Source organism: Ursus maritimus, unplaced genomic scaffold, assembly GCF_017311325.1.
Source record: "Ursus maritimus isolate PB19 unplaced genomic scaffold, ASM1731132v1 scaffold_9, whole genome shotgun sequence".
Lineage (NCBI taxonomy): Eukaryota > Metazoa > Chordata > Mammalia > Carnivora > Ursidae > Ursus > Ursus maritimus.
In genome coordinates, this window is record NW_024427107.1 from 58,546,404 (window position 1) to 58,574,339 (window position 27,936).

General features: G+C 43.1%; 1 long non-coding RNA gene across 2 annotated transcripts; it reads right to left on the reverse strand.

The window, feature by feature from the left end:
- LOC103661572 lies at positions 1-27,119 on the reverse strand. Of its 2 annotated transcripts, none has more exons than XR_005833796.1 (4): positions 26,635-27,119; positions 25,753-25,827; positions 24,316-24,491; positions 1-806 (listed from the first exon to the last, which is right to left on the reverse strand). It is a non-coding gene; the product is annotated as an uncharacterized LOC103661572 (long non-coding RNA). The 2 variants fall into 2 exon arrangements; XR_568179.2 differs by lacking the exon at positions 1-806 and adding an exon at positions 20,937-21,020.
- Positions 27,120-27,936: the final 817 nt, after the last annotated feature.

Sequence of the window (27,936 nt, forward strand, 5' to 3'; positions counted from 1 at the left end):
CGCTCATGCTCTCTCTCTCTCAAAATAAATACATACATACATACATACATAAAATCTTAAAAAGAGACCTTGGATTTTGACCGCAGATTCCCAATGCTGGCCTGACTCTCATTCCTTCCTGGCCCCACTCCAAAAACAGCTCCCAGAGGTTATCAGTGGCAAGGCCAGTGAGCTTAGGACTAATATTAGTTAACAATGCCTGAGACAAAATTATAAGCCACAAAGGTCCTCTTTTGTCTCCTCCCTCCTCTGGGCTCCCTTCCTCCATGCTTCCAGGTACCACAGCAGGTTCTGTCTGGTACCATCCAAAGCCATAGGGGAGATCTTATGGAAGCCAAAACCTCACTCGGCTGGGTTGGAGGGGGTTTCTCTGGGATACGGGGAGTACAAGATAGAGCCAGGGACACACAATGGGGCCACCACAGAGTAGAGATTCAGTTGCCCTTCCTCCCACTTGTTTGAAGTCTGTACCTTCTTCTTCTCCAATGTAGTAATACTTTTCTGGGCTTTGACCTCTTCCTAAGAATAACTCCATTATAGTACAAATCACCCCATCACTGTTTCCTTGACCATCTTCTCCAATAGATAATTCCCTTCCAAAAGAATTTAAAAGAAACAAATGAAACTCTTACTGCATTTCTTTCCAGCCGCTTCTTTCTTCTCAATTATCCACCCTCCAGTTAAGAAATACAATTGCAGTTGTCCACGAGACACGAGTTCACATTCCATGGGACCCTACTTTATATTCTCTTTGGAAGGCGTGTGGCACAAAGAACACACAGCTTAATGACCCAGAACCACTAAATCTGCAAAGAGAAAGCGAGAGGGGGTGAGAGACGGAGTTGAACTGGGACCGAGGTGGCAGAGACAGCCAGGGAAGAGACAGCAGATAGGAAGAAATCACTTCAGCGGAGGCTGACCCTGACTTCATCCTGATGCACAAATACACAGGACTTCATAGCCCGCCACATAACCCACTCATACCAAGAACGTGCGTGCATTACACAAATTATATGGCGGAATTCCTGGGGAGGGGTGGGGAGCAAGGTGGGGTGGAAAAGTTTACAGCATGCACCCCAAAGCCCACAGCCTCATACACTCCACATGCCGCCTCTCCCAAGTCTCTGTGCTATACCACACCACAGATGTCTTTTCTGGTCCCAGAACCTCCACCACCGCATACCTAGATATCTTTCCTCCCTTCTAGAGCAATGTGGCTTTACCAGTATGGTACACACCATAGGACACAAACACTCAGCAAAGAGCCTCCAGCACCAAGATCCACCCTCCCTAGAAGGTCAGAAGAGGTTATAAATAGCACCCCTCCTCCCCAATAACTGATAGACAATAGCATAAGCAATAGGGAAGGGAAACAGAAACTGGCATTTTTAAGCACTGCTTATGTACCAGCAATGTGCTGGAGTTTTTGACATGTGGCTTGCCTGATAGCAACTCTCAAGATTCTTAAATTTGGTGAAAATGGACACAACGAAGGAAAAAGATTATTCATGTTCTCATTGCCCAAGCAGGATTTCGAGCTCCACCCCTCTGTGAGATGTGGAATATGCCTAAAATGAGATAGTAAGTAGCACTAATTTAAAGGAGAGTGTTGACATGACAGAGAGATCAGGAATGCACCATGAGGTCCAGGCAACTCAAGCCATCTTTTGAGGCTTCAAGATAATTTGGGACAGACTTCCAATTAGATGTGAAATGTTGCGTAGCAGGAAAGAGAATGGGTGGGGCGCTGGGCAGGAGGGAGACGCCGTATCAGAATCTATCATTTTCCAGTGCCAAACAGGGTTTCGTTACTGGCTCCAAATGTCAAGTAATTCCTTCCACTTAAAGAAATTCTATAATTTGCCTGTGACCGTCCTCCACGTCGACATTTGGCAGAGCCCGGGGAATCACTGTAGCGCTGGCTGGGTGGGCGGGAGCTGGGACTCCAGGACCACAGACAGAATGACCTAATTTGCAGAAGGCTTTGGTGGACAGGAATAAAGACCGGTTCTCTAAGGCTGGGATGGGAAGTACAGCCTCGGAGAGTCAAGGTTATTTTATCAGGAAATAAATCAGAGGCCTGTACCATGACCACTTTTTTCCAGGCACATCTTGGTGATGAGGAGGGTGTGTGTTCAGACCACAGGAATCTCCAAACCACCCAGCCGCCCCATCAGCTCTCTGGGACACCAGGCGCACGGCTGGTGAGAGCCCCAGAAAATAGCATTCTTGAGATTTGCTTTGTGTCTCTCAGAGTGTGCATGGTTTCGTTCGTTTGCATTTGTCTTTGGCGTTGTTTGTTTGTGTGGCCAGTCTCGTGGGGAGGCTGGTGGCTGCTGTCCTTCCCTCAGCGTACAGTGGCTGACAAGAAACCTAGTGTCTGTTGCTGCTTCAGCCCCTCTGGCCGGCTGCCAGGCTGGAGGTGCCGGCCGGCGCTTCTGCTGGCCTGGCTCATGAAACACATTCCAGTGGGCACCAGGAAAGCAAGGAGGGGAGGACTTCAGGGCAGGGAGCAAGGGGGAGTCGACCAACCTGTTAAGCAGTCCCAGGGAGGGAGGCAAGTGTCTGTCATAGAAACCTCCATTGAGAGTAAAAATACTAAGGCTGGTGCAAATACGCAGAGGAGGGGACACCACGCTCTGGCTGGCCGGCAGGCCACCCTTCTCAATAACAGAAACACATGTTCTTTTGGCAGGGAGGGGGAAGGGGGGTCTGGGGTCCTAGTGGACATCTGTGAAAGGACAAAAGGGGGGGGGAATAAACTTGCCAAGGCAGTTGGCCATCGTCCCTCGCTGTGGCCTGGAGGTGCGTCCTACTGCAAAACCTGAAATAAACTCCAACACCCCACCTTCAGAGAAGGTGGGGTTATTTTTAAAAATGCAGGCTTTTGCTTTGAAGCTATTTCAAAAGTCTAAGGTGTAATTTACTTTTGAGGGGGGAAAGCTACAAGAAAGAAAAAGAAGTAAAAACACAGTTATAAAAAAAAAAAGCAGCAACAACAAAAATAAAGTCCCAGAATTAAATTTTGCAACCGAACCATAGGCCTCCGGGTCCCTCATCAATCACAGCTCTGTGTTGCTGTTTTGGTGATTTGGTGATTCAGATTTCTGAATTTTATTTTGAAGAGTATAATTTTCAGATTAAGATTTTAAAAGAAGTACAGGCTCAAAGGGAAAGGGGGGGGAAAAAAAAGGAAACTGCTCCTTACAACTACTTCATGCAGCTGAGGGCGTGGACAGATGTGCCTGAAGGAATGTTTCTTCAAATTTTCCACTAGTCCCCTGCCCCTGGCTCTCTCTGCGCGTTGTGAGTTTGTCTTGCTCAGGGAGCCGTGCCCGTGTAGCATCAGAGACAACGTCAGCTCAGTGCTTCAATTATGGACTCCGTTTTCAGACGCTTAACTCAGGTATAAAATGTGTTTGGGGCCCTAACTTGGCGGATGACATCTCAAACCAGCAGTTAATTCTCTAACGTGTTTTTAAGGGCACATTTTTAACTTATTTTCTGATCCCAAAGTGCAAATTAACAGAAGGCCATACACAGAAATTACCCACTGAAGGCCCCATAACTGGCAGGCCCCCACTAATGGAACCCCGGGAAGGCGGTACGTAGAACAATGCTACTTTTTACATGGGACATCCTTTGTAGGGGAACATTCGCCAAGGAGAGAAGGGAGGCTGGAGGGCAGGGTGGGGAAAGGGGAATTGTTATGAAGTTATGAACATTTCTTACAGTTTCAAGAAGAAACCTAAAAGGGGCACCTGGGTGGTTCTGTCGGTTAAATATCTGCCTTCAGTTCGGGTCATGATCCTGGGGGCCTGGAATCGAGCCCCGTGTCCTTGGTCCTGGAATCGAGCCCCGTGTCCTGGGGTCCTGGGATGGAGCCCTGTGTCGGGCTCCCTGCTGAGCGGGGAGCCTGCTTCTCCCTCTCCTTCTGCTGCTTGCCCTGTTTGTGCTCTCTCTCTCTAATAAATAAAATCTTTAAAAAGCAGAAAAAAAAAAAGAAGAAACCTGAAAGATGGAGAAAACCCAGCTTCTTCTTCATTCTTCCTTCCCTAAAACTTCTGTAAGTTATTATTGTCTTCATGACTAGAGTGGTCTGCTGTCTAAGAGCACAGCATTTGCTATCACAATCACTCACCGCCCCTACCTCGGGTACTTTTGCTGGGGCTGGGGTGATCTCAAGGCCCTGGGATGGAACCCCAGGTTGGGCACCCCACTCTATGGGGAGCCTGCTCCTCCCTCTCCCTCTGCCCCTCACCTGCTTGTTCTCTTTCTCTCCCTCTCTCTTGTGAATAAATAAAATCTTTAAAAAAATAAAATAAAATAAAATAAATATAATCCTGGCCTCAGTGGGCTCAGAAAAAACTTGGAGCAGTGGCTGGCACACAGGAAGTGCTGAATGTGTAAACTGATATATTATTATAAGGGAGCGCTTGATATTAGAGAAACCTGAAAAGAAGGAACCAGAGGTGAAAGGCGCAGTGGCTGAACTGCTACGCTCTTTATTTCTCCTTGAGTCTTTAATTACCCCCGTTCCCACCACGCCTCAAAGAGCGCGGCGTGAGCCCTGCCTCACATCTGTAGTTCTTATCAGGCACCTACGGCAAGGAAGTGGGCGGGGGGAACAAGCCTTGCTCTCCTCCCTCTGTCTCGCTCTCCTCCATTCAGACCTGCAAGCAGAGGGCAATGAGGCTTCCCAAACACCCTCGCTTCACTGCTCCCCAGTTTCCAAGCATTATACTGGGTCCAGATTCTTTTGGACCAAACTCAAACTCAAACCAGCTTTTGAAGAAGGGAGTTTCTGGAGGATGGTGAGCGGCCCCCAGACGTGAAGCTTAGGAAGGTGGGAACAGGGCCTTCTCCGGGTGCCTCTAAGCCTCAAGCTGTCAGGATTTTCTTAACTTCAGCTTTCTACTCGTCTCTGCTTGCTGACTTTGTTCCTTCAGTCTGGCTTGCTCAGGAGGCAGGAACCAGGGCCACCAGTAGCTTCTGGCTCACATCTTCCTGTTTTGTCCTGAGAGAGAAAAGGGCCTTATTCTCTGAGTTCTGAGCTGAAAGAATCCCAGAGAATGACTCTGGTTGGGCTTGGATTGCACAGCCACCCCTGCTAATCCCTGTGGCAGGAAGTGGGGTTGAGATACTGTGGTTGGGCCCCCTGTCTTCTCTAGAACAATTTCTGTGGCCAGGTACATGGAGTCCAAGAAGAATATGCCAGCTTCATCTCATTCAGACACGCTGGGGTTAGGGGAGGTGGAAGCTCTTCCCCAACACAATGGAGTGCTGTTCTCTACACACGGGTGCCCAGAAGACAAACGCATGGGCCTCTCCAACGTAAAGAACAGCATCGTGCAGCCAGGACTTTTACAGATGAGATTTGGCACCACTGGGCAAAATATATTGTTACCTGCCTTCATAGATTCTTCATCTCTCACCTTTCATGATAAATCAATCCTGTCTTTTTTATTTCATAAAGGCAAAATGCATAGTGTGGGGATACTACCTCACACAATTCCAAAACCCTCCATTCACTTTACATTCTACAAATTGGAGTATCAGGTCAGTAGCATCCCCTGGAGATTTCTCAGTGCCTTGTCAACGGTAGATACTCAGTAAATGCTTGCTGCTTGAACGTATGAATGAATGATCAAAATGTAATTTTCTTTCCCAGATGTAACAGTGCAATTATAGATAGATCAGTCGTACACCTCTGTGAAAATCCTGTGGCCTAAGGCAAGTCATTTAGTCAGTATAAATCCCATTTTCTCTGTTTTTAAGATACAAAAATACTAATACCTCTCTCAGAGGATTGTCATAAGAGTTAAACAAGATAACAAATATGACAGTGAACGCACATCCTTACAACACTCTTTCCCTACTAACTTTGTTCTGTTTCTGGCTTCCACAGAACCTCTGCCTTTTGAGGGGAAAAAGTAGCATTTTAGGACTAAAAGAGGAATTTTAAATAATTCAGTTCAATGTTCTCATGTACAAACCACTGACTCTTCATAGGCTGTAGAATGTATTTTCAGGGGCTTTTGAGAACTATGAGAAATTTTGAATTTTTGTTGCTTTCCTTTCAAGAATGATGCTGAAACTAGTATAAGCATATTCTGGAGAAATTAGATGGCCATCTTCATAGCAAATACTGCCACCAATCTCCTGCTGGCACTTAGGATTTTTTGGTGATAAATAATTGTCTAAAGAGGCTAAACTTAAATTTGTATTCAAATCTCATAGCAGTTAGTTAGATAGATAGGAAGACAGACAGACATTCAGACGAACACATACCATTCGTTGAACGTCTACCTTGTGTCCAGCTCTCTCCTGGGACCTCATCTACACATCAATTCAGTCCTCCCCACAACACTACAGGTAGCTTTGTCACCCAGTTTCAGAGGTATGAGGAAACTGAGGCTCAGAGAGTTTAAGTGACTTGCCCAGGGTTTTAAAACCAGAGAGTGGGAAGTCAGGACAAGCCTCATCACAGCTGTTGTCAGAAACCCTTCCTCTCCCACTGCACGGGGTCAGCTCTGTGGCCCTTCCAGAGTCCTCTAGCTCGTCCTCTTTCCTAAAGTCTTTTCCTCAGCCTTTCAAAAATCTCATCTAACACGAAGAAGAAACTTCCAGTAAAGAAAAAAGAGAAAAAGAAGTGTGTGTGTGTGTGTGTGTGTGTGTGTATCTCCCTATTGGATGGATGGATGGATGGATGGACGGATGGATGAGAAAGCAAACAAACTCCTCTGCCAGGTTACTTTCTAGTTTTCTCTCTAAGACACCTAATCCAGTAACAAATGTCTTGAATTATCTCTTTGACTTAAAACTACAAAAATGCAGAGACTTCTAAGAACTGGGAACTTCTTAGCAGCCCAAGTACTTTTAAAAAAATGCTTCAGAAGGTTGGCAATTACAGTACAGAACAAAGCATTTTCAAAGAAAACTAGCATTTCCTAACATATCATATACATTAGCACATAGCACCAAATGTGCTCGTATGTGTTTTCCCGTTTCAACCTGCCATCGAGCACTGCCACACAGACCCTGTTATCCCCAGATACTCTTATCCCCTCTGTTTCAAACAAGAAAGCTGAGACTCAGAATAAACACCTACCCTAGATTGGCTATCTAATATTTGACAAAGGCAGGATTTAAACTGGTTATGCCTGTCTGTAGAGCCCATATCCACCCACCCACCCTCCCTTCCTTCCTTCTTTTCTTTTTTTCTTCTTTTCTTTCTTTCTTTCTCTTTCTTTTTTCTGTTCTGTTCTTTCTTTTTTGTACGTGTGGTAAGAAACCGTTAACTTGAGATCTACTCGCGTAACAAATTTGTCAGTGCACTGCACAGTATCATTTACCATAGGCACGATGTTGCACAGATCTCCAGAACTTACTCAACTGGCAAAACTGACACGTTATACCCATTGAACCACTCCCTGTTGTTTTCTCCCCTCAACTTCTGGTAACCACCAACCTACTCCGGGCTTCTATGAGTTTGGTTATTTCAGATACTTCATATAAGTGGGACCATGCTGTATTTGTCCTTCTGTGACTGGCTTATTTCACTTAGCATAATGTCCTCCATGTTAATCCATGTTGTTGGTTATGACAAGGTTTCCTTCTTTTTTTTTTACGACTGAATAATACTCCACTGTATGAATTTACCACATTTTCTTTATCTAGTCATCTATTGATGGACATTTGGGTTTTACTCACTTCTTAGCTATTGTGAATAATGCTGCAGTGAACATGGAAAGGCAGATATTGTTTTGAGATCCTGATTCCAATTCCAGGACTGCTAGATCACCTGGTAGTTATATCTTTTTTTTAATTTTTGAGGAACCTCCATACTATTTTTCCAAAGTGACTGCACCATTTTATATTCCCACCAACAGTGTACATTCTATTTTAACACCAAATTTTTCCTTTGTCTCAATCACCACTTTTGTCTATGGAATTCATATAAAGTTCAGTCCTTCACAAAGAAAGTCAAAGATGATTCTGCATCAAAAAGGCCACTAAAAAAGATGATAATTCACATGGCAGTGGGCAACACATGAAGTTCCTACTCTCAGGGAATTTTTATCTTGGAAAAAGATACACAAATTGATTTTTGGATATTTTCTGATAGCACAATATGGGGTAAAGATAGTAGATTCGATCAGCTTGTAGAAGTTAAATTCCTGCTTAGAAAAAGCACAAATTGGAAACTCTTTGTCAAACTTCTCCTTTTTGCCCCTCCCTTCCTCCTAACCCTCATCTTTTGATATTCTCCGATTTGTACTCTGTGTTCCAACAACTATTTGTATTTTCCCAAACACTCCATGCTAATTTATGATTTAATGCATTTCTTTACTCTGTTAACTCTGCCTGGAACAAGTTTTCCGCACACCACACAACCTATATTCCCTTGTCCACCTGGAAAACTTCCAGAAAACCCAAGGAGATGTGTCTGGAACTTTCCAGACCCTCCACTCCCTCCATTGCAGTCATGCTATCCTCTGTACTACCTCCAAGCCTTGAATAGCTTGTGTAGAGCTAATTATGGTGTCCTATAATTATTTGTCACACACTTGTCCACTCTACTGGGTTCTATGAGGACAGATGCAGAATTTACTTTTTTTAAATATCCCCCTGTAGTGTAAGTGCCTGACTTAAGCTTTTTGATTGCTGAGGCGTCCATTTCAAAGCTACCCATCTTAAAGAAGCTTACTGCCAGCCATATGACACAGCTACCGGCAAATCAAATAGGTACAAGAAGCAGGCCACCGCCATCCATGAATTCCCCTTTTAGAACACCCTGGCGAAACCTGGATAACTGACCGTTTGAGTGACCTGGCTTCTCCTTTCTCACTCCTTTAAATTATCCAATAAAGAATGAACCTGCTAGGGGACACATGGGTGGCTCATTTGGTTAAGTGTTTGCCTTCGGCTCAGGCATGATCTTGGGGTCCTGAGATGAAGTCCTGTGTCAGGCTCCCTGCTCAGTAGGGAATCTGCTTCTCCCTCTCCCTCTGACCCTTCCCTCACTTGCTCTCCCTCTCCCCCCGCCCTCTCTCAAATAAATAAATAAAATCTTAAAAAAAAAAAAAAAAGAATGAACCTGCTAAACCCTAGACATGCCACACTCAGACACTAATAAAGGCAGAGCCCTAGGTCTACAGGTTTTCTCTCTACTCATGACCTTGCCGTGTGGCCCTTGGGCATGCCATGTACCCTCCAGAACATGTGAGTAATAAATCTTGTTCTTCAAAGTTCCCTGAAGGTTGTTGCTGAGGTGTGTCCTACAATCATATAATAAGAATCATAAAGGCTGATCCAGCCACAACATTGTCTCCAGACATTGGGGAAAATGTCTACGGGGCTTGTCACAACTAATACCAGCCAGGTGAGTGCCCCCAAGGTGCTCCCAGCCAATGGAATCACTATTGATAGGCTGAGACCAACACAGCATCCCCACACAGTGCCAGATCACGAATGATGTTTAACACGTGACATTAGATTAAATCAAACTGAACTGATTACAAAACAACTGAGAATGTGTAAACTTGAGATTTTCAAGACTTAAGCTCCTTCTAGCTTCCTTCTCATTTCTTTGGTTCTAGTGCTTGTCTCCTATTTGTATTCTGGAGAGCTTCCCTCTGAATAATTTGTCCTTGCAAGTAGTCTTTCCTTCCCAGTTCTGCTCCTTCAATCGAGCATTGAGTCAGTGCCTATTGTGTGCCAGACACTGTGTTAGAACTACAGACAGAAAGATGGATGAGCCGAAGAACTGACAACGTAGCAAAGTTTCTAAGGCATGTTGGGAAGAAAAAAAAAACTTGAAACACAGTAGAGGGGGGTTGTTACCATGTCAGAGATGCAACAAAGTGCTTTGAGAGGTCAGAGAAGAGAAAAAGCACCAGACTCCAGCACCAGGGAACACTATCCAAAGGAAAGGATGCTTGAACGAGGCCATGAGGGGAAGCATTTCGAAAGCACATGTGCATTCTCTAAATTTCCCCCTTAAAACAAGGTATTTGCCTGCCATTCTTTACTAGTAAAAGTGCCCCTTATTTCAGGGAGTTTTCCACCACAGTATGGCTGAGTTTCTTTCCTGTGTCTTCGAACTATGTTGAAGTCCTGGAAGACATTTCTGCCAACTTTGACAGATCCATGTACATAAGCTGTAAGGGCCCTGAGAACAAAGAAATGTCATTATTGTGCTGCTATTACTGTTGTTGTTGTGATTAATGATGTTATAATAACACTGCCAGAGAACATAGTCAGAATGAACTAAACCTAGAAACAAATGTTCAGGAAAATAAAAAAGGGTTTTTTTCCATCACATTCAAGGACGATAGAGAAGCAATGAAGGCTCAAACCTGCCCAAGAGGAGAGACAGTGTCATGGGACAGTAAGAAACATGAAACTCCATGGTTATGGTGTTGCTTTTATCTTCTCTGTTTAAAAAGGGGAGGGGGAGATTATTAACAAACAAATCACTGTCCTGAGTGACTCAAGTCTCCATGCTCTGATGAATTTCATGAGGAAACCAAGAGAACCCTTGAGTGAATGATACTGGGAATTTTGAGAAAAAATGGGAGTAAAGCCAAATCATCAGAAATTTGGTAAATGTTGTCTTTTTCAAAAACTGAGCATTGCAATGTTCAGCCAAAGCCATGTCTGCTCAGCACAATTCCGATCTACTTCAGTGTGTCTAGTGAGGTGGACCTATCAGGAAGGTATACTGAACAAGAGCCTTCTAGAAAGGAACTCAGCGTAAGGGAAGAAGGAGTCGGACTGACAGGTTTGGCCCCATCAAAATGCTCTGATTATTGGGGGGAATGAACAAATGTCAATGTGAACATGTCACTTAGACTTGTCAGGAAACTGGCAATCTCATATATTTGTGAAGTTTGAGCAGGTGCTCCTACCAGTTTGGAATCTATCTTCCCTTTGGAAGAAGGAGCAGGATCCAGAGGAAGAGTAGGACTGAGAGATGGCTCTATGTTTTGTCTTGTTTTTATAAATCCACTTTCTGATCTTGAACAGCATGCTAGCCAAAAGATAAGGATTGGAACTCTGAACATTGGAGGGGATTAAGAAGGGCTAATTGTTCTAGCTTCTAAATTTGTAAAGAATGGCAAGTAAATTCCAGGGGAATTATTCTATTTCTTATGCTTGTTCTAGATGTGTTTCATTTATTTTTCATCATTTGTCTTCTGATAGAAGAATGCTCTAGCTTTACATCTGTAGTTTTCTCAAAAGCCCATCACTGAGCAGAGATTCTGCTAATTGTTTTAATGTGCTACGCTGAGGGACATGAACAACTGAGTTATAGGAGTTGTTCTGCTCTTTTTTAGAAACCAGGGTCATTTGGAGGTCTGTTCTCCCCGCCCCCTTCCCTTGTCCTAGAAAGAACAGAAACTCTGTTACGCTCAAGAGCTCTAAGTGGGGCTGATGTTTGTCAGATACACCTTAACGTTACGTCTGTTATGTTTCTTTAAACCCAATACCTTTAATTGAATACAGAGAGAAGGTGCTAGCATTTGAGCTTTGCCTATGGGGTTAGACTTAATGACCTTTGAGATTCCTCCCATTTCTGCAGTTTGTTTATCTTGAGAGTTGTATAACCTCCAATGAGATATAGAGTCATCACAGAAGGATTCAAAACCATTTACAAATTTGTGGTGAAAATGGTAGACCAAAGAATGTAGGCATTCTTATCGGTAATGTGGGAGCAAATAGTTGAACTTTGCTTGAGTTTTTAAGAATCAATGATGTCTTTAAAATATGCCTTTGACGTAGCAACACCACTTCTAGAAATGTGTTTTCCAATACCACCAAGCGATTGTCCAATTCTCAGCAGATACTGACTAGATATCCTACAAATTGAACTGAATTCTAACACTATCTGCCTGGAGTTAGCATCAGCCCTCACAGGTTAAGGGCTCAGTCCCACAAGACTGTCTCCACCCCCCACTTCAGATGCCAATCAAGAGTCCAGGTTTTTACCTGTGTTTCTGACCAACTGGCTGTAAATCAGAGGTTCCCACAACTTACTCCGCTGATTCAATTAATTTGCCAAAGCAGCTCACACAACTCAGGAAAAACAGTTTACTTAATGGATTACCAGTTTATAATACAAAAGATATAATAAAGGATACAGATGAACAGCCAGATGAAAAGGTACATAGGGGCAAGGTCCCAAAGGGTCTGGGGCACAAAAGTCTCTATTCCTAGGAACTAGGGTGTACTACCCTCCTGGCACATGGATGCCCTCACGAACCAAGATGTTCATCAAATATCTTTGTTTAAGAGTTTTATAGAGTTTAATCTGTAGTCCCGGGGTCCATAGTCTCTCATGGTTCATCTCCCTCTCTGATTTCTCCCCCTTCGGATTTCCCTCCCTTCCCCTATGCTCCTCTGTGCTATTGCTTATGTTCCACATATGAGTGAAACCATATGAACCATGAGAGACTGTGGACCCCAGGGAAATAAACTGGGGGTTTCAGAGGGGATGGGGAGACAGGATAACAGGGTGCTGGGCATTAAGGAGGGCACATGTTGTGATGAGCACTAGGTGTTATCCGCAACTAATGAATAACTGAACACTACATCAAAAACTAATGATGTACTACACAGTGGCTCACTGAACATAATAATAATAAAAAAAAGAAAATCTGTAGTCCTCTCAAAAGGACTCTCCCCCCTTACCATTTCCGGGGGTTGATGGGCAGAGCTGAAAGTTCCAACCTTCTGATTACTTGGACTTTCTGGTGAACAGCCCCATTATGAAGCTATGTAGGATCCCCACCCCATGTCACTTAATTAGCCTAAACTCAGGTGTGCCCCCATGGGGCTCCTTATGAATGGTGAAAGATACTCTGATACTCAGGAAATTGCATGGGTTTTAGGAGCCCTATGCCAGGAACCAGGGATGAAGACCAAACATATTCCTTAATATGTCACAGATATATTCAAAGAACTTAGGTAAAATGTTTCTATGATGTTTTCTAAAATAATTTTTAAAAGCAAGAAAATATTTAAGTGCCTAGCACTGGGGGATGGGTTGAGTCAACTGTGGCCCATGTGTGCACTAGAGACCATGCAATCACTAAAAGTGAGGTGGGATAGTGTATTTATCAAAGTGAAAGAGCAGATTATAAAAACAGTATGACAGTATAATCTTACATTTGTTTGCAGTAGACCATATACAGACTGAACAAATTCCTGAAGGAACTACACCAAAAAATAAATAATTTTATACATTATTACCTCTGATGATGGAGAAAATAGGACTTCTATTTTCCTCTCTTTATACCTCTTTTCTAAATTTCTGCCATGAGTAAAAGTTTGTATTGCAACAAAAAGTTTAAAGGACCTAAGTATGTATTAATACGTGTATTGATTTTTGTGTTCAATATTATTTACCGAATGCCCCTTATTCACCGGGCCTTGTGGATACCTGAATTTCTCTCTAAAATTCTTCATGGATTGTTTTCTTAGTAATATATAAGCAAAAGGAGCCTAGTATAGCAATTTAAAATCAACAAAAAGGTTGAAAAACTTATTGAAAGTCACATAATGAATTCAAAACAGCCAGCCAGGACTCATAACCTCAGATTCTTAAACCTGAACTCCAAAAACATAGATTCTATTCTACTAGTCCTGACTTCTGCTCATTGTTTATTGGGGGCTGAAAGGCACCTCGGTATAGCAGTTTAAAGAAAATACTGGCCACAACATTCTGCTGCTGCTCCCATTAAGAAGCATAGTGTATTTCTCCACCCTCCGATCTGAGTGGGTGTGTGAATTGATCCTGCCAGTTTCATCCCTCTGCCTCCAAAGACCTTGCCGTTTCCACTCTTTTAGAACCTTTGACCACCACATGAGTCAGCCTGGGCTGGCCCGCTGGAGGATGCGTGAGCTCGTGAAGAAAGGCTCCAGTCATCCCATCGTCCAAGCGTGGCCGTCATAAACCAGTTGGCCCCAGCTGCCCTACCAGCTGACCGCAGACACATGAGCAAGCCCAGCTGAGGTCAGCAAAGCCCCGCCCCAACCATCAAAACCACCCCGAGGAGTTCAATCCCAAATGCCAACCCACCGAACTGTGAGCTAAATAAATGTTTGCCGTTGTAAGCCCTAAAGCTTTGGGGTGGTTTGTCATGCAGCAAAAGCTAACTGATACATCTTGGCTCATCTAATCCTCCTCATTTTTCAAATGAGGAAACCAGGGAACCAAGTACCCCACTTAGGGTCACACTGTAAATCACAAACCTGGAGAAGGACTCCATTCTCTTGGCCGCCAGGCCTGTGTCCTGAACGCTCAGAAAGGAAAAGGTTAACAGAGTGCACATATACAGACAGAATTAAAATCTTGGCAAAGCAAGTACAGTGAATGGGCTTCAGGTCACCATGTGCTCCATGTCTTCCTGCCAGGTCAATAGTTTGGCTGCAGGAGAAAAGGCAAAAACACCAGGTTGTGCTCTCCCCCGGTCTCATCCCAGTCAATTCCAAACACTCAGAGACCACCTGGGAACTAGGCCCTCGGAGACCTCAGAAGTGTCCACTCTCTCTCTCTTCACTTCCTTTCCCTTCTCTCCCTCCTTCACTCCTCCTCCTCTCTCTTCCCATCTTTTTTCTTCCTCAAGCTCTCTCTCTCTCAGAGAGCTAACGAAGCATGCCCCCTGATGTACCCCCATGTCTTTCCCTGACTGCGCCCACCTCCTCCATGCCCAGAGGGATCACGATGACAGAAAAACGCATCGAAATCACAACCTAAACCAAACCTCAGCATCGCCCTACCATGAGTCATAAGATGGTCCACTTCAAGGTGCTTCTCCCCAAACATTAGCCAATTAATCCTTGCAGCCACCTCGCGTGCTAATGAGGCCTCATTATTCATCAGTTACAGACCCAGAAAACAAAACCAGAGCGAGCGGTGGCTGGACCCACAGCCTCGGAGGCAGGAGGCGAAGCCTGGCGCTCCTGGCCCTGGGGCGGAGGCTGGGCACAGACCAGTAAGCCACAGCACTCCCCTGGTGTGGGCCCAGACGCCGGTGCCAAGGGGCGGCTCCAACTTTTCCTTTTCCATTAGCCACAGGTGTGTTTTACCACAGCCTAACTAGCAGCTACTATTTATTCTCTGGGATTTTCTAAAAATGTGCTTTTGCAGACCTTCAAGCCAAAGCCATTCCCAGCATCACTCTTTATTAAATCGAGCCACAGAAATGTATTGAAAATCATGAGCATTTTGAAACATACTGAGTCCTTTATGGCTGAAATAATCTAATAGACAAGCTGTTGTTAATTTACAACCTTAATTTTCAGACACACTTCTTGAGTCAAAAGTACTTCCTGCTCTGCAATTCCTGTAGGGATACAGGTGGCCCAGGACTAAGTACACATCTACTGTACATTAAAATGTATTTCTTACTTAACTTAAACATTTCTGAAATCTCAAGTTTATGTCTAGACTATTTTAATCAGCTAAATGTCATAATAAGCCATATGTGGGTCTTGATCGGTTACATATACCAGCCCTACTCATAAAGTATCAAAAGGTGTTTTTAAAGAGAAGTCTGTGTTTGTTTTACCAAGAAAATGGTGCTTTCAGTCCATCATATCAGACATGTTGGCAGGCAGAAAAGGACCTTACGTAACCGGTAGAAAAAAAGGGAGTTTTCTCCCTCTTTTCCCCCCATGTACTATTCCTTCAATAGCACTTTTAAACTGCAGAGTTTCGAAGCAACACGTTTGTCTTGTTCTAAACTGTCACTTGACCATGATCCACAAAATCTCAGCACTTAGAGAAAGCAGGTTGGTGCTGAGCAGGTATGTTTGTTCCTACGGGTCTCATTGTTCTCATTTTTACAGGGGTTCTCCACGGTCAGTTCAATCGCTTCTGAGTTGGCCTGCACCTCTCAACCCCCAAAAAGCCATCAGGCCACCCAAATATAAGGATGGGGGAAAGTAATAACATTGCTGACTCAGGAGATAGCCCAATAGCTACTGAGAACCCGGCATGGCTCAGGGGCTGTGTTAGAACTTCCAGCCTTAGTAATCAATGTGAGAATCCTGATGCCTGCTTTCAGAGAGCTTGCACTTTTATTGGGGGAGAGAGATTAAACAAACAACTCCACAAATACATTTTCATTAGCGCTCTGAAGAGGAAGTACTTGACACTATAAATATTCATTCCAAGGACAAACTGGCATTGAAGGACAAGGAGGGTTTCCCCAAGGGAACAATGTTAGGCACTGACCTTAGGGATGAGTAGGTTTGATCAGATAGAAGGTAGGTGTGGAGCTGGTAAAATGACAATTGCATAGAAAAATAGGAATGGAAGGGAGGGCGGGACGGAGAGACGGAGAGAAGGGGCAGGTGAGGGGAGGCAAGGAGACAAGGGGACAAAGGACAGGGAGGAGAAGAGAAAGGAAGGGAAGATGAATTCAAATCTGTAACCTCCAAACTTTTATGACAAGTGAGGAAGCATCGGAAAGTATCTAAAGTAACTTTGTTTCCAACTCCAAAGAAACATAATTGAAAAAGCACTCATTAATCAAATTGGAAAATAAAGCTTTCTTATCAGCCTGAAGAGGATTCTTAACTCAACTTTGAAGAGAAAAAAAAAGAAACATAAAATGATACTTAAAGGGAAACAAGTAAATTAGGGTTTAATGTTGGCACTTGATAAAATTTTATGAACTGTGGATTATGAACAAGAGTTCTTGCATGTAGACAATTCTGGAGATGAAAATGGCCATAAAGCTCGTTCTTACCAAGCCTAGACAGAGCTCGCTCTCCGTGATACCATGCAGCCACAAAATTGCTCTTGGTTCACATAAGCAGATGATAGGAAACACTTTTTTTATGATAATAATTTTAAATGATGATGTTTTCTCTGGGCATCTCAGTGCATTTTTCTGTCTTCTCGCACTGGAGTGAGCAACTGTTGAGGGGAAAAGAATGTGGAGGTTCCACTTGTGTCTCTTCCTTGAGTCTGCAAACTGCATTCTGCTCAGCATGTCCCTTCCCAGGACTGAATCAGGATCTACACTCCGCTTGAGGCGCTCTGGGCATGGGGTTAGTTTGGATGCTGTTCATCAACTCTTCCTGGTTCTTCTCCTTCCAGAAAGATGGTGTGATTCCACTTCTCCACCCTCCTTGGAATGAGGCTTGGCCACATGACTTGCTTTGTCCAGTGAAATGTTAACAGAAGTGATGCCAGTCATTTTCAAGTGGACACTCTTTACCCCTTTGTCTTCACCTATTACAGCAACCTTGTGGGTATTTCTCAAGAAGGAGCTGTCATTCTGAAATCCTGAGTGACTACAGAGCACCCTGCTGGCCCACACTGCACAGGTCGTGTGAGAAATAGAGCATACTCCATTGAGCCACTGAGATCAAGGGGTGGTACGTAACTTACTCTACCCTCACCCATCCTAGGTTCACAGGGTCTGATGTTAGGATCCCTTTTTCATGTTTGCCTTGCCACCTTCCCTTGTGCTGCTCTCTCAGTCAAAATAATTAGTCTACCTCCTAATGCATCTGGAAGTCAAGAAAGTACCAAATGTATATTTGTTGTGACTCAAAAATTAGGGCTTCCAAAAGAGCTCCTCCTAGAAAATAGTGAACCTGCAGTGACTGACATATCCTCTCCTTCGGACCTTCACCAGAGAGAAGAGTATGGATCGTGAAGCAGGACCACTCCACCTGAAGCTATAGACAAGAGTGATTAAAAGCACACATTCTAGAAAAAAATCTGTTTGGGCTCCATTCCTGGTTCTGCCATTTATTGTCTTTAACCTTGAATGCATAATTTATCCTTTCTCTGCCTCAACTTCTTCCCCTGTGGTGCTTCTGTCTTCCTTAAGTTTATTGAAGGAATCAAAGGAAATGGTGCAGGTAAACCAGGAAAAGTGCCTACTAAGCACTGGATAGCTTTGGGTACTTGCACAGTAATGTTAAGAAGCCGGAAATGATTTTCCTGTCCCTTGTCATCCTTGCCATCCCAGCATATCACACAGACCATTATGTGGCTCACATACCCTTTTTCAAAGCCAGTGTAAAGTGCTCATGCATTCTTGAACTCCTTAGAGTACCCGAAAGCCAAGCTGCGTCCCAAATCTTCCCCAACTGCTTTCACCAGAATTTCTAGAATAATCTCACTCTGCTACAACTATGACCACATCCCCCACCTCCAACACATGCTTGCCTTCCAAGAGAGATGTTGTGTTTATGCACAAGGCCAGCGGTATCAGGTGCCACCTGAGGACAGACAGAAGGGACAGAACCAAGAAGAACCAGAGGCCATGTGTGAGCCCGTACCAGGAAGTTTAGAAAGGCAGCCACACTCTATCAGGAGGACTCTGAAAGAACTACGTGGGGAGGAGAGAATGCACTGTGATTCCCTTTCTGATTATTGGAGACTGAAGTAAAGATTTTCATTGTTTGTCAACATCAGATACCAAATTTGTTATTTTTTTTCTGGATGCAACACCACGCTTGGACTGCTCTCAGAGAAAACCTACTTTGTAGGAGCTAGGCATACATTCAGTGAGGCTTCCGCAAGCCTCTCTCTCTCTAAGTGCCCCTTTGGTGTTCTCCTTTCATCCCGACACTCCGCACATTTTTAAAGGACCTCTCATTTCTAATATACTTTTGTACCTTAGTCTGCTTGGGCTGCTATCACAAAACACCATAGACTGCAGGGGCGGGGGGGCGGGGGTTAAACAACAGACATTCATTTTCACAGTTCTGGAGGCTAGAAGTCCAATATCAAGGTGCCCTCCAATTGGTTCCTAATGAGAGATCTCTTCCTGGCTTGCAGATGGCCTTCTCACCGTGTCCTCACATGGTAATGAGAAAGATATCTCTCTCCCCTCCATCTTCCTCTTCTTATAAGGCCACTAATCCCATCATAAGGGTTCCACCCTCATGACCTCATCTAACCCTAAGTACTTCTCAAAGGCCCCATCTCCAATTGGCATCACATTGGGGGTTAGGGCTTCAATATATGACACAAAAATTCAGTCTATAACACTCTGTGAGAGCAGATAGCCTACACTGGGAGCTAATTCTGACCTTCAAGATTTGGGAAATCCATTTAGTTCTACTCGATCTATTTTACTTTTACTTCTTCAGGAAGCACTTACTAATTATGCAAAAGACATGGTGCTAGAAACCAAAGGGGAAGACTAAGAAGACATGATCTTTGCTCTCAAAGAGCTCCATGGTCCAATTGAAAATCAGAGAAATGTGCAGTATAAACATGAAAAATATGAAAATATATTTTTAGTTAAAGGAAGTCTATTTCAGTAACAGAGTTGTGAAATAAAAGTGTGCTATGAGAGGGTCAGGGGAAACAGAATAATATGATGGGTGAGAAATCAGGTTCTGGAATCACATGGAAATGGGTTCACATCTTGGCTCTGCCATTTCCTTGCTATAATGATCTTGAAAAAATTAAATAGCCATTCAAAACTCGTTTCTCTAACTGTAAAATGGGGTTGATAACATTACCTACCTCATAGGTTTTTTATGATAATGCCTATAAAATTCTTAGCACAGTGAATGGCCTGGAGTAATCACTCAATAACTATTAATTTAAAAAGAAGTATGGGTGGAGGAATCATTTCCACATGGGACCTAGAGAGAGAGGAGAATACTTCCCAGAGGATGGTAGGATTTTTTCCGAATGTTAAATCCTGGCACTGGGGGAGGAATTCAGTGGGCTGTGAGGGGTAGGGGTAAGAGGCTGGGAAGCACATGAGTTTGGGGAAAGGTAAGTAGATGTGTCTGGGTAGAACAGAGGGTATGCTTAGGGAGACAGAGAAAGATAGACTAGAAAAGTGAGTTGAACTTGGACACTGGGTGTCCTTAAAAGTCAGACCAAGAAGACTGGGTTTTGTCCCACATTCTACCTTATTCAATAAAATGGGGCACCTTGTCTTTAGTTCTTACTAAAAATGTTTTAACTCAAAGTACATTTTCCTAATAAACTCAGATATGGTCATGAAAAAAACATCTGTTTTTCCCTTCATTCTGTTCAAGAGCAAATCCCAGTTTGATTTTATATTCAGAAGCTTGTTCAGCCCTAATGTAAAAAATACATAATGGGACTCAAGTGGTACAGAAAACTATTTCAAAGAAATTTTAATTTAAAAAAAAAGAAGTTTAATGAAGCCCCTTTTTAACCCTAAAGACACCAAAGGTAAGTGAATTCTTAGACTTTTCCCTACTTCCTCTCTAAGATAAAAGCTTTTCTAAAAAAGTAAATATGCACATTACGCTAATTTAATCTAATTGGTAAGGTCATTCAGAGCTGGTGAAACTTCTGAATTATTCAATATGTTTTAAGTTATCTTAATACTTTCTAGAACAATACGAATCATAGATTAACAAGGTGTTTGCCAGGTAGACATCTTAATGAACAGACAATCACTGGTAATTTTGCCTTAATAAGTTCTACGTAAATGCATTCTGTTAAAATGGCTTAAAGAAGGAATGGGAAAGTTCTTTTCCCTTTTAAACATCATCATATATCCAATTAGTCAGTATTAGGCACGAAAATGAATGAGAGAGACTCCCTTCTGGTGGCTCACAGTCTAATGTAGGCAGATGATGACAATAATCTTCAGGACACTACTGTTGAAGTATAACCAGAGTCTTATTGGAGCACCTAATGGACAGTCCCCTTGGTTCTTTGCATTATTGCTTTTTTAAATCAACCCCATTTTTAAGACTGGCAGAAAGTGATGCTACTCTTCTGTCTCACAAAAATTTAATTCCACCCTCGTCGACTCCTAATTAGTGGATTCCAAACACATTACACTCCAAATACATTATACTCATCTTCTAAAATTTTATCAATAGAAACAATGTGTTTGCTCCAAGCTTATTTCTTTGCCCTTTTCTTATTTGAAACCTCAACTCTGAAACTTTGGCAGGGGAAATGTGTCTGTTTATGTGTCACAAGGTTGAGAGCTTCTTGATGATGAGGTTTGCAGTTTTAGTCTTCTTTTATTCCCTAGACCCTAGAATAAATTAATAGAAAGTAAGAAAAGAAATGAGTAAGTGAATGAGTGAGTAAATAAGTGATGAATTAGTGAATGAATGAGTGAATAAGTCAGTGAGTGAATGAAGAGTGAGTGAATGAATGAATTCATGAGGGAGTGAATGAATGAGTGAATGAGTAAGTGAATGAATGAATGACTAAGTGAATGAGTGAATGGGTGAGTGAGTAAGTAGATGAAATTTCCTCGACTAAATGACTGTAGCTTTGTCCAGAGAACAGTCACGTAGTTGAGGAAATTTCATCCAATAACATAACAATCATGACCATAAGAGATAACAATCAGCGAGCGCTTGCCATGTGTTATGTTTTATTCTGAGCACTTGTGTTTGCTCATTTAATCTTCATTGTACAAAGGGCTGTCTTTATTTTACAAATAAGAAAAATGGGCACAGACAAGTTACAGTGTCAGGAGGGGGACCATATATGGACACTCTTCAGTTGAGTAGAGTACATGGCCCCATAGGGGCTTTAGAGAAATTGCACATAAATTTGTATGTTAATTTTTTGCTTATTTTTCTGGGGAGAAGAACCATAGTTTATTTTGTGTATCTTCCTGGGGAGAAGGATCATACTGTGATATGCCTTCTCCCAAAAAGTTAAGATACTTTACACATTTCAATCTCAGCTTAGAAATTACTGTTTAAGGAATGAAGTCGTCACTATACCAAATTGACTATAAATCTAGCAATAATATTTTTAAATAAGGATTTCTTACACTCCAACTCAATTTCCTCCAGGTTTTCTCTTAAAAATAAATGAACAAGCCAAAAGACCCTTAGAGAAACTAATTCCATCAAACTTCCCTAAATGTCCCATCTGATATTTCCATAGAAGGGAAGAACCAATAACAAAATCAGGAAAGCTCTACAGTGGCCATCCGTTTGCCATCCCAGCAGCATTTTCTCAGGTGTCCTTCATGTTTTGGTAGCTACTACAGATTTCCCCACCTGACTGGAAACCAGCTCCCCCCTCACTGTCCTAGCTCCCCTTCTGGCTCTGAATGTTCCCCTGTCGCCTTTGCTGGCTCCTCTTTGAATGGCGAGGAGTCCCCACATCTCATCCCTTCACCCGCTGCAATTCCTTTTCTCACATCTTGTCAGAGCTCTCGTCCAGGCTCATCACTTCAGCACAAACCTCTAACCAAGCAACTCCCTCTAACCAAGCAAAAGGTCACTCAGGACCTTTTACTAAGGGTTGTTTACACACTGCTGACTGCACCCTGGACATTTCCAATGGATGTCCTAGTCCCATCTCCAATTCAACAGATCTAAAACCTAACTGAGCCATCCCTCCCATTAGATGAATTCCATTTATTGTCTTCTGGTTCCTCAATGATACCACCTTCATGGAAATTGTTTGTGTTTAAAATTAAGAAACCACTTGGTGGTTTTCCGCTCTCATTTTCCTATATCCAAGATCTATTTTTCATATCTGTCTCATCTGCCCTTTCTTTTCAATTCCTCCCGCCTCCATCCTAGCTCAGAACTTCCTCATCGTTTCTTCCTCTCCAAATGCCTCTAGTCTCTTGGATTTGTAGGTTGCTTTCTCCTTGCTAGTATTCCCTATGCATCCTTTGGGACTCAGGTCCCATCTCTTCCATGAAGCCTTCTCTAAGAACTCTGCAATACCACTTTCCTTCACCAAGTGAACAAATGACTTATTTGACATTCACCCACTCACCATAAAAACGCAACAGAGTTTAGAAAAGGGTGGGATAATCGTGTATGACCCCTTATTTTACAGATGGGGAAACTGAATTCAGCAACAACAACAAAAAGTGGTCAGCGACTTGCCTAAGGTCATATCAGTGATCTAGGACAGAGAAGTTTTGGAACCAAGTACTCTACTCCCAGCTCAGGTTACAGTCTCCAAAACCAGGCTCTCAGCTGCTTAGAGAGTGAAAGCATGCCTTTTTACTTCTTTGCAGCCTCCTAAATGCCCAGCACAATATTCTGTATGTAATAAATACTCAACTAATGAAAATAAGATGGAAGGAGAAAGAGAGAGATGTCAAGAATGGGAGAGAGGATGAGAGAGAACAAAGAATGTCCAGCTGACCTGCAAAGCTAAGAAATCCACACTGATCCCCGGCTGGCTGAGCAGCCAGGACCCATTGCCCACACTAGTACTCTCCTAAGAGGAGGAAAGCCAGCATCTGGATCACACCTGGAGACCACAAGAACACTGTGTTCCAGCCTCCAAGTTGCTGCCTGCCTTGACCCAGCACTGAGAGACTTTCCCAAACCTCTAGCTTGCTATGTGGTCGGTGACTCAAAACTGTTCCTGTTGTCCGAGGTATCATTTGTAAAGTGCTTTCTTGGAAGAGAAAATGTTTGGGACAGCTGGAAGGGGAGCTCCCTGTGCTAGTGCCACAAGGAGCCTTGTTGTGTGCCGTAGGAGAACACAGGCTTCTTATTCCCCTCCCTCTTTCCCTAAGCTGTGTTTATTTAAAGCTCCCACCGCCACCATGGGGGTGCAAGCCCAGGACTTCAGGCAGGGCCCTTGGAACCACCAGGGAGCGGGCCTGGCACTTAGTTGCAGGGACCGCAGTAGCCATGAGCACAGGCCTCAGGGCCCAGGAATCGGGAATTCTGGCCAGGACAGTGGGAGGCATTGGGAAAGAGTTGTTACTGTGTCTTTGGCAATCCTATAATTATTGTTTGCTGTTATGATTTCTGTCTCTATTGCCATTTCTCTTGGTAAATCTGTTCCCACTTGTGTCTTCTACACAGAGACCTTTGGAAAAAAAAAGATTAGATAGCCAGGCTACTGGCTGGACTCCTCATAGGACCTAGGAGCGATGAGGGGTTTGTCTTCTTGCAGTGGCTCAGGAGAGGGCTGAAGAAAAGACAGATGCCTCTAGGGAAGGCTCACATTCATCAGCAAGACAAAGACAGACAACAGGTGGGCTGTCCCTCCCTACCTTCTGCCCCTTTTCGCTCAACTAGTACCACCCAGGGAAATTACTACCATGACATCCTGCAGGCGAAGAGGTGTCCAACGCACTCGGAATCCTCCCCCACTAACATCCGCACAGTAGCTTCTGCTCAGTCAAGAATGAGGAGGATAGAATGGGGCCCAGAGTCTTACTCCCCCCGGCAAAAGGGCCCAAGCATTCCACCTCACACACCTTAGGACAAAAGGGTAAACCAACAAAGATGTCCGTGACTTACAAGAAGAAGCCAGACTATCCTTTCCCTGACAGAGTCTCATGCACATACACAAATCAGGGCGTAAATTTATCAAACCCTCACCTGGTCTCCTTGCTGGGGCGCTCTTCGTTTGCCAGCAGCAAACATTAGTGAGGCTGGGTTTTATTTTAATCTTTCCTTTTTTCTGTTCCCCCAAGAGAATCTCCAAAGGCAAGCAAGATTGAGGCTTTTCAGAGTTAGGAAAATTGCCTTAATAATGACCACAGTGTGCTTCAAGACTAGGAAGAGAGAAAGAAACATGGTTAGATCTACAAAGATGATCTGATTCCACAGTGGTGAGCAGATATTCAATTACAGCCATGCTCTGCCCCAGCTTTTCCTCGCCAATTTAAAGCAAAATTCTATTTTTCAATTCTTACCCTACCAGTGGCTGGTGAGACATTGGGTATTTATAAAAAGAGGAGGACTCTCATTAAAGATAATTACTAGGTATTTGCAAACTTAACACCAATTTTTTTCCTATTAAGACTAATAATGCAATGAATATATCCTTACAAATAGCTTTCCTTTTAAGTTGAATCCATTCCTTGAAATAGTCCTAGGGTCAATATTTCTGGGTCAAGGAGTAGGAATGTTTCTATGGCTCCTGATACATATATGTAAAAAGAGATCTCACACTGCTTTCTGAAAGAATTGTATCAAATGATAGTACCACTGACTCTGTCTGAGCTTATTCATTTTTCTAGAAGGTCACCAGCACTGGCCATTACCAGTTGGTGTTATACAGTATCTCAGTTGCAAGGTATGATTTTATATTCTTGTCTAATATCTAGTGGGAACAGAATCCCCACCTTAACTGCTCTTCTTGCTCAAACCTGTCTCTGGTTGTTTGCTCCATCATTTTTCCAAATGAGTTTTTGAGACAATTTTGGTAATTTCCAGGGCAAGAATCCTATAATTATTCTTATTGGAATTGTGTATCCATACATTAAAATTAAGATCCATGGATTAACTTTAAAAATAGACATATAGAAACCTTCTGTGTTCCCATTCAAAAATACCCACCATTTACGCTGCCCATTTTTTACCTACCACTCCCCCTTACCATGTTGACATGATAAGCCATGGTGACAGTTGTAAGAGTGTGACAGAGAAAGCCAGGGCTCTCCAATACATGTGTTTCTCCTCTCCTTTCTGGACTCTTCCAAGAAGACTCTACACTCCATGCCCTTGCAGCTAGGGGCAGGCATATGCTGGAGTTCTGAGCAGTGGAATATGGGAGAAAGTGTGTCCCACATGCAGGCCTGACCTCTAACACACTCAATTCCCTACTCTCCCAGCCAGATGCAGAGGATTGGGGGTGGACATCAGAAACCCTGGAAGTTGGCAGAACCACTGGGTAGAAGCCCAGTTCCCTAATTACCATGGAGAAGACCAACCTGCCAATACTCTGTTGGATCATGATATGCAGGAAATAAAATTTTTATTGTGTCAACCCAGCGAGATTCAGATCTTGTTTGGTAGCATCAAGTAACTTACTCTGATGCACTGGAGAGACTTCCCACTTTCCAGGCTGAAGACTCAAGTTTAAAGACTCAACTAGCCAGGGTTCTCCTGAGAAACAAAACCAATAGAACGTATGTAGAAAGAATGAGATTTAAGGAACTGGCTGACACAATTGTGGGTGCTGGCAAGTCCAAAATCTATAGGCAGGCCAGCAAGCTGGAAATTCAGGTAAAAGTTGATACTGCAGTCTTAAGGCAGAATGTATCCTTCTTAGGGAAACCTCAATCTTTGCTCTAAGGCTTTCAACTGATTGAATGAAGCCCATCCAATTAGAGGGTAATCTTTGTTTCACTCAGTCTATTGATTATAAATGATAATCATATCTAAAATGCCTTTCACAGCAACTTCTAGACTGGCTAAACAACCAGGCAAATAATTTCTTGTTTGACTAAACAAGTAGGTGCTATAACCAAGCCAAGTTGGCATATAAAATTAGCCATCATAGGGACCAAGCAGTAATGTTTCAAAAAAAGAAATCAGAGGCATCATGGTGTCATAAAAACAACATGGAGTTTGGATACAGGCAGATCTATTTGGGTCACAAATTCTTATAATTACCATGTCTTGTTTTCTTTCTTTTTTTAAAGATTTATTTATTTATTTTAGAGAAAGAGAGAAAGGAGAGAGGCAAAGGTAGAGGGGGAGAGAGAGAATCTCAAGCAGACTCCCCAGTGAGAGCAGGGCCCAACATGGAGCTCAGTCTCACAACCCTGAGATCATGACCTGAGCCGAAATCAAGAGTTTGACACTTAATCAACTGACTGCACAGATGCCCCATTTTCTTAACTATAAAATAGGGCTAATACATTGTAAGGTTGTGGCAAAAATCAAAGGACACCATTATGTAAAACTCACAGTACAATGTTTGTCGCATGAGAGCAATGGTTTTCTTCTCCTCTATTCAAAGGGGAGTGGCGTCCTGTCTTTCAGCAGCAGCCTTAGAAGGATAGCTCTGCTCCTTAGTCCTCCATGGCCCATTCTTCAGAGGTGATTCACTGGAACTTCCAACCACTTAGTACACTCAGTCCATTTTGGCTACAAAAGCTGCTTCATTATAACATGGAGAATCACAACAATTCAAGAATAGGAAATCTATTTCCAGGCACATAAATTACCAGGGACGGTAAAATTAATGAGATCTTTAACTTGACTAGCTTACCAAAAATGTATGTAATTCATTTCAAAAGTCCACCTTGTTTTACCCACTTTCCACCTGAATTAGGTTCCTACGGCGGCGATAACGAAGTACCGCCGACTGGCTGGCTTAAACAACAGAAACTGATTTCCTTACAATTCTGAAGGCTGGAAGTCTGAGATCAAGATGTTGGCGGGGTTAGTTTCTTCTGAGGCCCCCAGCCTGATGGTCATTTTCTCCTTGTGTCTTCACATCATCTTTCCTCTGTGTGTGTCTGTGCTCTGATTTCTTCTTGTAAAGACACCAGTCATGGTCTCCTCATTTTAATTTAATGCCTGCTTTAAAGACCTTATTTCCAAATATAGTCACATTCTGAGACACTAGCGGTTAAGACTTCAACATATGAATTTTGAGGTACATAATTCAGCCCATAACACCACCTAACTTACCCACCATCTCCAACCCCACCACCCTCACATGGTGATACACACAGACTATGTCTCACCTCTTGGCACTTAAAGGGAACTGACCGTGCCTGGCCTATTTTCTACTCAGACCAAAGGAAGTGGTGTAAGATTTAAAGGGACACACACACACACACACACACACACACACACACACACTTTGTGATCAGTGTTCCACATCACAGAATCCTAGCACAGACTTTTGACCACGGAAGTGAGCCATCTAGGGATTGAATGAGTGGCCTTGTTAGCAGGATTTGCTAACTACCCACAAACGGAAAGGTACCATATTGCAAAATAAGCACAACGGGTCAGGGTATTTCTCTTAGCTCACTTATCTAGGGATGCCAACCGTATTGCATTTTACTAGAAATAGCCAATACCTAAATTAAATGGTCCAGAGTGCATGAACTATATCAATAATGAACATGCATTTTAGATGAAAGAACCATAAGCATTTAATTATCCCAAAAAGCAAAAGAAAAAGCATCCCAAGACTATGCTAACAAAGAGGCAGACACCACTCTGCATTTTGAACAGGTTTCGAAATCAAAAAGG